The following is a 14875-nucleotide window of genomic DNA, read 5'->3' as shown; positions in this document are numbered from 1 at the left end:
CATCCTTCCATTGCTTGGAAGAAGATTGTTGACCAGCTTGTCCTCAAGAAGACTCGGATGAAGGCTTCTTTTGAGACCGAGATTCGTCACATTCGAAGGAAGTACGCGCCTTCAGCCAGATCTTCTGATGTTGTCAGGGATCCTTAGGATGACTAGTCTCCTTTTCTCTTGTATTTTTCATTTGGTTTCTGAAATCGTACTCAGTGTAATCCTTCAATTTATATAAATGAAAAATGATTTTTGGTCATATAAAAAATTATTGCAATTGTTAATATATATGTTTGCAAATGATATAGTAAGTTCTTTGAAATCAGAAGAAAAAAAATAATCAAGCATTGCATTTCATGCATCATTTGCATAAGCAGGTTTCTCTTTCGCTAGATGTCTCATTGGTGTTTCTTCTGTGCTTTAGCCAAGATGACTCACCGGTACAACACCCCCGCCAATCACTTCAAAATTGTGGAGCATCTAGAGCAAGAGAACAGAGAGCTAAAGGACGAGATCGCCCGCCTGACTGTCATGATAGAGTCAGTTCTTGCTGCTCAGAGTCAATCTTCTCCAATGCCTACAACTCCTCCTGCGAGGACAGTTATTTCAGAGGTGGTTACCTCTACCATGCATGTTGCTGCCGCTCATTTTGCACCCACTATGCCTGCCGGGTTCCCGTGGGGAATGCCATCCAACTTTGTGCCTGGAGGCTTTGTGCCTACTTTTGCTTCCATGCCGGAGAAAGTAGGGTTTACAACTACCGACTACTGGGTAGAATACTACAAAGAGAAGGAAACCCGACATCGGTTAGGATGAACATATCAAGGATTAACTCTTTGGGGAACACAATAGGGATTACAACTACCTTTTTACTGGGTAGAATACCAAGGATGAGAATATTCGTCATTGGTTAGGATGAACATATCAAGGATAGACTCAGGCAGGGGGAAGAAAGATATCTGTCATCGGTTAGGATGAACATATCAAGGATATACTTCCTGGGGAATCATAAAAAATGAATCCATCGGGGATTCCACTGCTGGGAAAACTGGGATACTTTTATCGGGTATTGGGCTAGAAGTAACAAATTGCCAACTAAGAAGAATATTACCAGTTACCGGGTAACAAACTCTTAGAAGACTCAAAGCATCTATCTAGGCATGATCTAGAAAGAAACAGTCAATCAAGACTCAACCCAATGAGGATATAACTAAAGGGGAGTGGTTCCATCCAGATAAACAACTGGAGAGGAAACTAAAGTAATAATCATCCACGAGGAAACAACTCAATAGGGAAGAGGAGAAAGGTTAAAGTCTTTCTGCCTAAGAGGCTGACGCTCTACAATTGAGGGAGGGCAGACACCGAGGTTCGTATGGGGATAAAGTACCGCCATAACAGAGAATGAGAATCTCAAATCAACAAATCAATCAAATATGATGGTGCCAAAATGCAATTCTGAAATTATATGAATGTATATGTATATGTATATATGATGATTATGCTGACAAAACGATCACAAAGGATACAAAGGTGTCGCAAAGAATTTGAATCATCGGTACAATACTCGGTCAATCCACAAAAGAGGAAGGCAATTGCGGGGGAACAGAGAGATCAATAACCTAAAAGCTCAAATCTAGCTGAGGGAAGAGGAGATCTGCTAAGGAGAGGAAACATTATCAAGTCTGCAGGAAATTTTAGGTCGACGCCATATCAAATGGGGGACATCCATACAGAGGATAAACACAAATAGCTGCTCAGAAACCAGGAGGAAACTCCGCTTGGGAGCGAGTCGGGTGGCGGCTAGTGGGGAAACCAACGCAGTCTACTGGGGAATAACATCTTACTCTACTGAAAATCAACCCTGCTGAAGAAGCACGAACTCCATTGGGGAACACAGAAACTCTGCCGGGGAAATAACATGTCGCAAGGTACTGAATTAACCAACTCAGCTGGGGAAAAGAATCGGAACTTCGCTAAGGAACAAACACTCTGTAGGGGAACCGGATTAACATAAACAACTAGGGATACCCGAAGGGTTAATAGCTTGGGGAACCTCTGATGTTTAGCACTTAAGGACTTGCTGCTCTTTGAGGTGTTGTTGATACTTCCTTTTAATTGCTTTCAAAATTTCTTGTTTTTATATGTTTTAAGAAAAATGATTTTGATAAAAAAAATTAAATTTCCAAAATGATCATAATAAAATTTAAACTATTGGCTGAAGTAAATAAGAGTAGAAATAATTGGACAAAAGCTCAACTTTATTTAATGGGATGGTAGTCTGTAAATGATAAGACTGCATAGATTTTTACAAAGTTGAAAATGGTAATTTACATGGAAAAGGGTTATATTGAATACAAATGATCCTTAATCCTTCTACCAACTCTTGATATCCACTGTGCTCTTGACCGCCACTGGGATGATGAATCGACGTCAACCCTTGTGCTCAACTAAGGTCTTTCTGATACTGTTCAATCAGCAGACTGCAGTTACTTGCCATGATCCCTAATTTTTGCATAAGTTGCCCCAAGGTGGGGTACTCAACTTATCGGGAAATTCTTTCTGTTTTTATGTCTCTAATTTTTGCCTGGATCACCCTTTCGGGTTTTCACTTAGCGAGTTGTTCTTTTTTTAGGCGAAGTATTTCTTGACTGCATCTGCGTTCACCGAACGAGTGAACTCTTCTCCGTCCATAGTTGTAAGAATCAAAGCACCGCCCGAAAAGGCTCTCTTAACAACATATGGGCCTTCATAATTAAGAGTTCATTTTCCCCTAGAATCTGGTTTGAACTACAGGATCTTCTTGAGCACAAGGTCACCTTCTCTAAATACCCGAGGTCTGACCTTCTTATCAAAATCTTTCTTCATTCTCTGCTGATATAACTGACCATGACACATGGTAGTCAATCTCTTCTCTTCAATCAAATTCAGCTGGTCATACCTGGTCTGACACCATTCAGCGTCAGTCAACTTGGCTTCCATGAGCACACGTAATGAAGGAATCTCAACCTCTACGGGGAACACTGCTTCCATACCATATACAAGAGAAAAAGGGGTTGCCTCTGTTGAAGTGCGGACGGATGTATGATACCCATGCAAAGCAAATGGGAGCATCTCATGCCAATCCTTATATGTGACAACCATCTTCTGAATAATCTTCTTGATGTTCTTATTCGCAGCTTTAACAACCCCATTCATCTTGGGTCTGTAGGGAGAAGAATTATGGTGTGCAATCCTGTAGTATTTGCAAAGAGCTTCCACCATATTATTATTCAAGTTCGATCCATTATCAGTAATGATCTTTCTTGGCACACCATAACGGCATATGATTTGATTCTTGGTAAACCTTACAACAACTTGCTTGGTTACATTTGCATACGATGCCGCTTCGACCCACTTTGTGAAGTAGTCAATTGCCACTAAAATGAAACGATGTCGATTCGAAGCTTTAGGCTCAATCATCCCAATCATATCAATTCCCCACATGGAGAAGGGCCATGGGGAAGAAATAACATTCAATAGTGTCGGAGGAACATGAATTTTATCAGCATATATTTGACACTTGTGGCATTTCTTCACAAACTTGCAACAGTCAGATTCCATTGTCAACCAATAGTAACCTGCTCGCAACATCTTCTTTGCCATTGAATGTCCATTGGAATGAGTATCAAAGGAACCTTCATGCACTTTAGTCATCAACAAGTTTGCTTCGTGTCTATCCACGCATCTGAGTAAAACCATATCGAAGTTTCTCTTGTACAGTACACCACCATTCAAGTAGAAATTACCGGCTAATATTCTCAAAGTATTCTTATCTTTCAAAGATGCCCCAGATGGGTAAATTTGACTTTGGAGGAAACATTTGATGTCATAATACCACGGCTTCTCGTCTCTGACTTCTTCAACAACGAACACATGAGTTGGTCTATCAAGACGCATCACCGACAAATTGGGAACCTCATTCCAATACTTCACTACAATCATTGACGCCAATGTTGAAAGAGCATCTACCATCTGGTTCTCATCTCGAGGAATATGATGAAACTCAACCTTTGTAAAGAAAGTCGAAATCCTCCTCGCATAATCTCTATATGGTACCAAACCAGGTTGATTTGTCTCCCAATCACCTTTGATCTGATTCACAACCAAAGTGGAATCTCCGAAGACATCTAAATACTTGATTTTGAGATTCATAGCCTCTTCAATCCCCATAATGCAAGCCTCGTATTCTGCCATGTTGTTTGTATACTTGAAAGTCAATCTAGCTGTAAATGGTAGATGCGTGCCTTGAGGAGTAATAATCACTGCCCCAATGCCATTACCATACTGATTAACAACTCCATCAAATACCATGTTGTAGCGGTGTATTCATCACTTTATGATTTATTGACTAAATCAAAAGCAAAGCATACAAAGATAGAGTCGCCACCGCACTTTTATTTATCCAAAGGAATGGCTAAAAAACGAACAAAAGCCTAAGAAGTTTTACACATAGAAAACTAATGAAAAGGTCAGAGATCTGGGTAAGGGGGTAATTATGCAAAGGGAAGGTGTTAGGCACCCAAAGCATCCTAGATACTCCTAGGGAACCCTTTTCACAACTTGTTGTAAAAAGATATTGTTTATGAAAATATTTATTGTGCAAACATGAGGGAAGAGGTGAGAAAAGAATATACAATTTTTATTATTTTTGTGTTTGAACGGATGAACCCGTTGCCTACGTACCTTTCCATGAAAGATAAGGATCAAAACGCCGTAGTTCGGCTAAAAGATTTCCAAAAAGTGAGTGGATTGATTTTAAACAAAAGCCCTAAGGTCTTTCGTTATCCACGGGAGAAAACTCAACCTATACAAACACAAGTCCACCATGTGAGAAAAGCTTCAACTTGCTAGTGAGGGACCATGCCCTATAATAAGCAAGGAAGTCTTACAATTCAATCACTAAGGACAAAAGGTGAGATTCACATCAACCACTAGAATAACTCAAACCTATGGCTAATGTGTGAAAACTTATCAAGAATGGACAAAACCACAAAACAATTGAATGAGTGGAATTAGCCAATTATGAGTATTTACAAAATGAAGTCAAAGTATGATTAGAATTCAATTCAAAAGAAGTATTGTAAAAATGGAGTTTGAAAATCAGAGGCTTAAGGCCTAGGTTTCTAGTTTGAAAAAAACAGATGAAATGTTTGCACAATAGTTTTCAGGTTTTGGGTTAACATGCAAATGGAGGTTTAAAGAAATAAAAGGTGGGAGGGTGAGGAAGTAAAACTTCTTAGGTGTTCACCTCTTGAGATCATATGTAGATGATCCAAGTGACTCCTTTGGAAAAGGCAACAAGCACAAAGCAAAGCCAAGGTGGATACCAGATGCCAATCAATGGACTTATACTAGCCTCACAAAGCAAAGAAAACATGGAAACCAGATACCAATCAATGGATTTATACTAGCCTCAAAGAAAACAAAGATGGATACCAGATGCCAATCAATGGACTTACACTAGTCTCAAAGAAAACAAATGCAATAAGCAGGAGGAAACAAGTTGCCAATAAATGGTCTTACACTCGACTCCAAGGAATGATCATAGGAAACAGACGGCCAATCAATGGTCTTATGTCTGACTCCTCACAACAAAATGATCACAGGAAACAGACGACCAATCAATGGTCTTACGTCTGACTCCTCACAACAAACAAATAACAAATGCAATAAGCAAGAGGAAACAAGTTTCCAATAAATGGTCTTACACTCGACTCCAAGGAAATGGAATGCCAATCAATGGTCTTAGTTCCAACTCCTACCAAATCACAGGAAACAACTGCCAATAGCTGGACTTACAATTGACTCCTCAATGGACAAAACAAAATGTCACAAAGTATGAACAATGATCATGAAATGATATACAATTAATGCTCAAAGATGAAAACAATTTACAGAGGCACACACAAACAATTATGCACAGATGGACAAGTAAGCAAACGAACAAGTCAATTATCACACACTATACACAATCAATAGGCTCAATCAAGGTTAGGTTTTAGTCAAGGGGTCATATCGACCTTGACAAACAAACCATTACTGTTATGGGTATTTTGAGCTCTTAACCCTAACATTGAGAGTTAGGGTGAAGCAGATGAAATGGGAATGAGGGGTGTACCTCATAGCTCTTATCCCTGGCCTGGGAGAGCTTGAATCAAATAGAAGGTGTGGGAGTTCAGAATGAAGGAACTCTTCTCCACATGACTGACACTACAAGATTCTTGGTTTTTTATTCAAAGTGCATCAACACAGGGTGTGAGCAAGATGAAAGACATAACTGAGTAGCAGGGGATGGATTACACATCCCTTTTATCTGCCAATTGCCTCTTAAGAGGACTTAACCTGCTTGGCACAAAATTAAACAAACAAGAACATGGCCTCTTAAGGAGGGCTTCAGACAGGTGCCTGCCAAAATAACATGACAGGTCTTCCAGACTACATGGAGAATAGGGATTATACCTAAGTGGTATGCCAACCACAAGCAAAGCAAAGCAAAGTTCAAATGAACTTAAAGCAACTTAGGTACCTGTGTAAACAACTAAACAAATCAGTACAGTATTCAGACAAACAGACAACAGTCAACAACAAACAGACAATCCCAACGTACAACATATAAGCCATAAGGCAAACTCAAGTGAATTATCATCAAAGCCTACAAAACAACCAAATGTTAGCAATCAATAGAAAATATCAACATTCAAATGATGAAGCAACATCAACCATGGAGATTAGGTGTTTGGTCCTGAAATTCAAAGCTCACATGTAAGTACAAACCCTTAGGTCAAAGCCTAGGGTCAAAGGTGAAGAAAAAATTCAAAACAGGAGCTAATATTCAACACAATGCAACTTCAAACACATACGAATATGTTCTAAAAAGGACCAAAACAAAATCATCAAGCAAAGGCATTTCATGTGCAAGAGAAGTCAAAGACAATTTCAAAGCATTCAAATGGACATTGAGAATGAAAATTCCAAATCAAAACAGAAATGATTCAAATAATTCTAGAAAAATTCATGAGCATGCAGCACATCCAACATGATCATCATACAAAAAATCAGAATCAACAGAGGTCATTTGATATGGAAATGAAATTGCACAAGTTGAACATCCAATTGTGTGACACAAATTGTCACACCATGCAAACATGTATATAAAACAGAAATGGCAAATGAGAAAAATGCACAATCAAGCCTCAAACATCCATCAACATGTTAGGAACAATCATGCAAAATTTCATGGCAATTGGATTAATACCAAGCATTTCACAATAGCATGAATGAAGCATGGTCACAAAAGCACATATATTCAATCATCCTCACACAATTCAAAATCCAGCCATGCACAACTTCAGAATTTAACATCATAAAATAGAGGACATCTCAATGAACAAGTAGCAAAAAACCAGGGATTATTTGGAGCATTTTTCAAATTGTTATGAATTTTCAAAGTTGGCAAAAAAAATTTGAAATGAAAATGGATCATATATATGAAATATGGAGGGAAAAGGCAAAAATGTGAATGAATTTGAAAAACTACATCAGGCGGAATCGAACCAGGTTGCATATTCAAATGAAGCGCGCCACACATGAAACGCAGTCGTTTCATTAAACGACGTGGAGGCCATATCAACCAGTCAAGGCACAAGTGGACGTGGTCAAAGCATGAGGACCAATCAAAGCGCACATGTGGAATCTAAGTGGGACCAAACCCTAGCCGCGTCAGCACGAACCAGGCGGACACAAAACGGTCGCTAGGTGGACGCTACATCGTCTTCCTCGCGAAGACGATGATGAACAATACACGTTCACACAATTTTTTTTGCAGAAATCAAAGATGCTTATACCAAACGAACCGTTATCATGCAAGGAATAAGAATCCACTAATCATTCACAGTAATTCATCATGTGTAAATCAAATCGAGCAAAAACATTAATGAATGCAAAACTTCAATCACACATATCTCCTGCTATAGTGCATCATTTTTCATGAAATTTTCACCAGAATCATCAGCAAGAGTAGATCTACATGAACATGTGCATGGATTTGAGAATTATGAAGTTCGAAAAATTAACCTCTTGAAGAGCAGCTTCTTGAAATGCACGATCCAAGGCCTTGAATGATCCAAATCACCTCCAGAATACTTGTGATGAAGTTTGGTGAAGAAATTGAAGCTTGAAACCGTGTAGATCTAGCTTAACAATCCATTTCCATTCTTGAGTTCTTGAGCTTTAACTACTTGATTATGCTCGAATTCTTCAAACAAACACTGGATTCACACTCTATCCAACTCACTGATCATGAATCTTCAATAAAAACAAGGTGCTATGTTGAAGAAATTTGAATTGTGATTAGGAGAAATTTTGGAGGGAGAGAGAATTTTAATCTAGATCTAGAATTGATGAAGCTCCAGTGAAATTCTGTTATGATTATCAATATATATGAAGTCCTAATCACATACTAATCAAAATTAGGCATGGTTTAGTTGTGATTAATCAAGATAAGGTGTTATGACCAAAAATTTAAAATTGGAGGGTGCATGGCTATTTCCACGTGAACAGTACCAAGAGGCTGATCATTTTCACTCAAAATCATCTTCCAAACACAATGGCAATGGTGGAAAGTTCCCATGATGCACCATTTTTAAATTGGCCATTTTCCCTCCAAAATTGACTTGAAATAGCAAATGATCATATGATGGAAATTCATGCAATGTGATGAATGGTTTGGAAACTTCATGTCATGAGAAGAAAAATGCAAGAAGAGCCACTCAATTTGGAGTTATGAATCAAAAGATATGGCCATTTGAAGTTTCAAGCACACTTGGCAATGATTGGATCATATCTCCTTAACCATTCATCAGATGCTCATGATCTTGGACTTTTTGGAAATGGGAGAAAGAGATCTTCAACTTTCATGTTGAACAAAAATTCATTTGAAGCTTCTTTAATGTTGGAAAGTTGAGTTGAAGTTGGACCAAAAACTTTCCATTTTTGGAAAGTTGAAATTACAAGTCACCTTCCATTTTTGGAAACTTTTGCACTGGCTTCAAATTCTTCAATGTAGAGACTTGAAATGATGAATAAGCATTGTTTGGACATGAATGGGATGAAGAAACTCAATTCCCACACTCAAAGTCCACAGTTGACTTTTCAGTTGACTGCATTGGTCCTTAGATGTCCTGAAAATGTCCTGATGAATTTGGGGCCTTTGCCACTTGGGAATTTGCTCCAAAATGAACCTCTAGCTCATATAAGCTCAATAAGATGATCAAATGGTCCTCATACCAAGAAAATACCATCTGCTCTTTGTACCATGAATTCACCTGATGCCTTGACCTGTTGACTGTCTAAGCTACAAAACAAATGTTAGGTGACATATTTTTGTACATTTTTGGTTAGTGATTAAAAGAAAAGCAATGATATACAAATGCAAGCAATGCTTGGTGATCAAGAACCACTCTCAAAAAGGTCCCACCCACAGGGAAGGAAGTAAGGGTGTCCAATGATCCTTGAGGCAATGCAATGTTATGATATAATGCCATGAGGGATCTTAGGGACAAAATTGGGGTCTTACACATGCCCCAACGGGAACCAGGTTCTGGCCCTTCTTCAAGCAATGGTTCATCACAATCTTTCATTTTCAAGTACAAAATCTCTTCATCATGAAAATCATACTGCACTGACTACTAATCTTCAATCGGTTGGTGTGCCAAATGGTCAGCTAAGATACTACCTTTGATCGCTTTCTGAGATCGGTATTCGATATCATACTCTGATAACAACATCTGCCAATGGGCAATTCTCCCAGTTAAAGCAGGCTTCTCAAATATATACTTGATCAGATCCATTTTGGATATCAACCAAGTGGTATGATTCAACATATACTGGCGCAGACGCTTAGCAGCCCAAGCCAATACGCAACAAGTTTTCTCAAGCATAGAATACCGAGTCTCATAATCAGTGAACTTCTTACTGAGGTAGTAAATTGCAAATTCTCTCTTTCCAGTCTCATCTTGCTGACAAAGAACATAATCCATACTTTCATCAAGCACAATCAAATACATGATCAACGGTCTTCCTTCAACAGGCGGAGCCAAAATCGGAGGTTCAAGCAGATATTCCTTGATACTGTCAAAAGCTTTCTGGAAGTCTTCGGTCCAATCACAAGACTGATCTTTCTGAAGAAGCTTGAATATAGGCGCATATGTGGCAGTCATGTGGGAAATGAATCTGGAGATATAATTTAAGCGGCCGAGAAAACCTTTGACTTGCTTCTCGGTTTTGGGCGCAGGCATCTCTTGTATTGCTTTGACCTTGGCAGGATCAACTTCAATACCCTTCTCGCTGACAATAAAGCCCAACAACTTACAAGAACGAACACCAAAAGTACACTTATTGGGATTTAAGCGGAGTTTATATTTCCTCAAACGCTGGGATAGCTTCAACAAGTGCTCAACATGTTCCTCTTCATCAATTGATTTAGAAATCATGTCATCGACATATACTTCAATCTCTTTATGCATCATATCATGAAAAAGAGTAGTCATTGCTCTTTGGTAAGTTGCACCAGCATTGTTTAGACCGAAAGACATCACTCTATAACAGAATGTTCCCCAAGGTGTAATGAATGTGGTCTTCTCCATGTCTTCGGGTGCCATCTTGATCTGATTATATCCGGAATATCCATCCATAAACGAAAAGACTTTGAATTTAGCAGTATTGTCTACCAACATATCAATGTGTGGCAAAGGGAAATCATCTTTCGGACTGGCTTTATTCAAATCTTTATAGTCGACACACATGTGGACTTTTCCATCTTTCTTCGGCACAAGCACAATATTGTCCACCCATTGCGGGTACTCAGCGGTCACAAGGAAACCGACATCAATCTGCTTCTGCACTTCCTCTTTGATCTTCACAACCATATCAGGATGCGTTCTTCTCAACTTCTGCTTGACTGGCGGGCATTCTGGCTTCAACGGCAATCTATGCTCCACAATCTCAGAATCCAAACCAGGAATGTCTTGATAGGACCAAGCAAACACATCTGAATATTCTCGAAGAAGATCAATCAACCCCTTCTTGACATCTGGACACAGTCGAGACCCAATGTTGACTTCCTTCACATCATCCTCGGTACCCAAGTTGACTAGCTCAATTTGCTCTTCAAACGGCTGAATGATCTTTTCATCTTGCTCAAGAAGACGAGATAATTCATCACTCACTTCCTCATCACTTTCCTCCTCGGCCTCAAACACAGGGAATTCAAAATTTGGAGAAGGAGAAGGATCATTGTATTCAATGGGGTTAGAAACCAACCTTCATAATGATTTGATATTTTGATTTTAGAGAAGTGGATTTGTGACCAAATATTATGTAGATGGATAATTATATTGTTTATTTGTGTTTTTTGTGATTACCATTTTCAGAATAAAGCAAAAAGTAAAAACAAAACATCATAGATGTGGATGAATAGAATTAATTTTATTAATGATCAATTTGAAAATGCCCAACAATGTTCGCTTATCCCTTAGGCATAGGAGAAGGATTTTTAAAACATATAAAAGCAATTACTTAGATCGATGCAAAATAACGGGAATATCAACAGCAGTCCAATTGTTGCAAGCCTTTCCATGCGTCACAAAATTGGTGTAGTCTTCCTCTTCGTCATCCTCTAGCACAGCAGCTAAGTGTTGTTCATTGCCATGAATGAACCCTCCGCTACGGAAGCTAAGTTGCATATCTTCAGACCTTGCGGTTGATGAACCTCGCTGGAACCCCAAACCGGTTCTGCCTTTGTTGTCGGAGACCTCTACCACGCGCCCCCACTGATCGATATTGCCTTCTTCTATAATCTTCCTTGCATCTTTCAATGAGGACATAGGTTCCCCAACTTTCTTTTCAACAGCAATAGATAAGGCTTGGAACAGAGTTCCAACCTCATCCTCAGCTTCAACATAAGAGAAAGATGACAGGTGGCTAACCAACAGCGCCTTCTCCCCGCCAACGATCACAAGCTTCCCATTCTTCACAAATTTGAGTTTCTGATGCAAAGTGAAGGTAACAACTCCTTCCTCATGGATCCATGGCCTTCCTAACAAGCAACTGTAGGCCGGGTGGATATCCATTACTTGAAAAGTAATTTGAAAATCACTCGGACTTATCTTGACCGGAAGGTCCACTTCACCAATAATCGTTTTGCGCAAACCGTCAAAAGCTTTGACGATTACACCGCTATACCTCATAGACGCTCCTTGGTATGATAGCTTGGATAGAGTTGACTTCGGCAGTACATTCAGTGACGACCCGGTGTCAACTAGCACATTTAGCAAAGCATCTTCTTTGCAATTCATAGAAATGTGCAAAGCCATATTATGATTTCTACCCTCCTCAGGGAGTTCTTCATCACAGAAGTTAAGATTATTGCAAGAAGTGATGTTAGCCACGATATGATCGAATTGATCCACTGTAACATCATGTTCTACAAACGCTTATTCCAAAACTCTCTGCAGTGCTTCTCTGTGTGCTTCATAATTCATGAGCAGAGACAACACTGAGATTTTTCAGGGGGTTTCGAGCAGCTGCTCCACCACATTGAACTCGCTCCTCTTGATCAAACGAAGTACCTCATCATCATCGTTAGCCTTTAAGTTGCTGGATTTACCAGACTTACCCTTTGAAGCACCAATTGGATCTACAACAGGCACTTCCATCTTCTTTCCAACAACTGATTTTTCTTTATCCTTTGGGAACACCGACCCAAACACTCGACCACTGCGGGTCACCTTGGTAACATCAGTAATGCTCACTACAGAGCTAGTCGTAGGCAACGGGACCTCTTGACCACCTTCTATCATGGTAGCATTATACTGATATGGCACAGCTTTATCAGATGAATACGGGACTGGGCCCGCTAACCGTATAACCAACAGCGATACTGATCTATTGCTGACATTGTTATTGTTGTTGTTGTCGTATTGAATTACCAATCTCTCTTGCTGCTTGAAAATGGGCATTATGACATTCACATCGTCATCTACATGACGGGATTGAACAATTTGAATCATGCCTTCATCCATCAGTCGTTGGATGTCCCTTTTCACAACTTCACAACCCCTTGAATTAATGTTGCAAACAGCACAACCAACGTGGTCATGCTCACAATCACTCACCATGTAAATGTCCTTATGCATCTGCACCAAGGATCTCCGGATAAAACGCATATCAAAAACCTTAAACTCGCCAGGACAACCATCCACCATATTCACAGAAGAATTCCCAAGGGCGGGTAATGGATTTGCTTTCACATTCGGCGCGCGGTCCTCAAAGGACACCATTTCACTCTTCATTAGCTTCTGAACCTCATACTTGAGCGGATAGCAGTTCTCTATATCATGTCCGGGTGCTCCTTAATGAAAAGCACAACGGAGCTCAGGCTTGTACCACCATGGAAGTAGTTCTGAAATTTGTGGCGGGTTTCTTGGTTGGATTAGGTTCTTGAGAACCAAAGATGGGTACAGTTCTACATATGACATAGGAATCGGGTCGAAAGAGACCTTCTTCCTCTCGAAGTTTTGTTGATGATGATTGTTGTTGGTATTGCTGTTGTTGTAGGTGTTTGTTCGTTGTTGCGGTTGTTGTTGTTGACGTTGTTGTTGTTGTTGTTGAACTGGTGTTGATTGATTATTAGAGAAAACTGGAATGAGTGAAGATACTTGATGGTGATGTTGATGGGATGGTTGATTCCTTCTGATCTGAGGCCTCCTCTGCCTCTTACTAGAAATTGCATTGGCTTCACTGTCCTTTTTCTTCCCAACATTGCTGCCATACCTCTTATTTAACGATGCTTCTTATTTCGGCAAACGTCCCTCTCGGACTCCTTCCTCAAGCCTCATCCCCATGTTTACCATTTCGGTAAAGTCACTGAGGGCACTAGCAATCATACGTTCATAATAAAATGAACTCAAAGTTTTCAGAAAGATCTTTGTCATTTCTTTTTCCTCCAAGGGAGGAGTGATCTGGGAAGCCAATTCCCTTCATCTCTGTGCATACTCTTTAAATGTCTCCTTATCTCTCTGAGACATAGACCTCAACTTGTCTCTATCTGGCGCCATATCCATGTTGTACTTATATTGCTTGGAAAAAGCCTCTCCCAAGTCGTTGAAGGTACGAATGCTTGCACCGTTCAACCCCATATACCATCTGAGCGCAACACCGGTCAGACTGTCTTGGAAGTAGTGAATCAACAGTTGATCATTGTCAGTTTGAGTAGACATCTTACTAGCATACATCACTAGATGACAGAGCGAACATGTGTTCCCTTTATACTTTTCAAAGTCATGCACTTTGAACTTCACCGGAATCTTGACGTTGGGCACTAAACACAACTCAACAGCACTCTTTCCAAACAAGTCCTTACCCCTTAGCGTCTTCAATTCCTTGCGCAACTCAAGAAACTAATCCTTCATTTCATCCATTTTCTCGTAAACATCCGGACCCTCAGATGGCTCGGAGTGATAAATGGTATCCTCTACACGAGGTAAGGTGTGCACAACGGGAGGTGGCACAGACATGACTGGGCTAGATGCCGGCATGGAAGCAAAGGTAGGCGCGAAGCCTTCAGGCATAAATTTGGGCGGCATTCCCCACGGGAATCCGGCAGGCATAGTAGGCGCGAAGTAAGAGGCAGCAGCGGGCATGGTAGAGGTAGCCACCTCTGAAATAACTGTTCTCTAAGGAGGAGGAGTTCCAGGCGTTGGAGAAGCTTGGCTCTGAGCAGCCAACACTAACTTCATCATGGCAGTCAGTCGGATGATCTCGTTCTTCAGTTCTCTGTTCTCTTGCTCTA

This window comes from Lathyrus oleraceus, chromosome 3 (genome assembly GCF_024323335.1).
Source record: "Lathyrus oleraceus cultivar Zhongwan6 chromosome 3, CAAS_Psat_ZW6_1.0, whole genome shotgun sequence".
Taxonomy (NCBI): Eukaryota; Viridiplantae; Streptophyta; class Magnoliopsida; order Fabales; family Fabaceae; genus Lathyrus; species Lathyrus oleraceus.
This window is presented reverse-complemented; position numbering follows the sequence as displayed.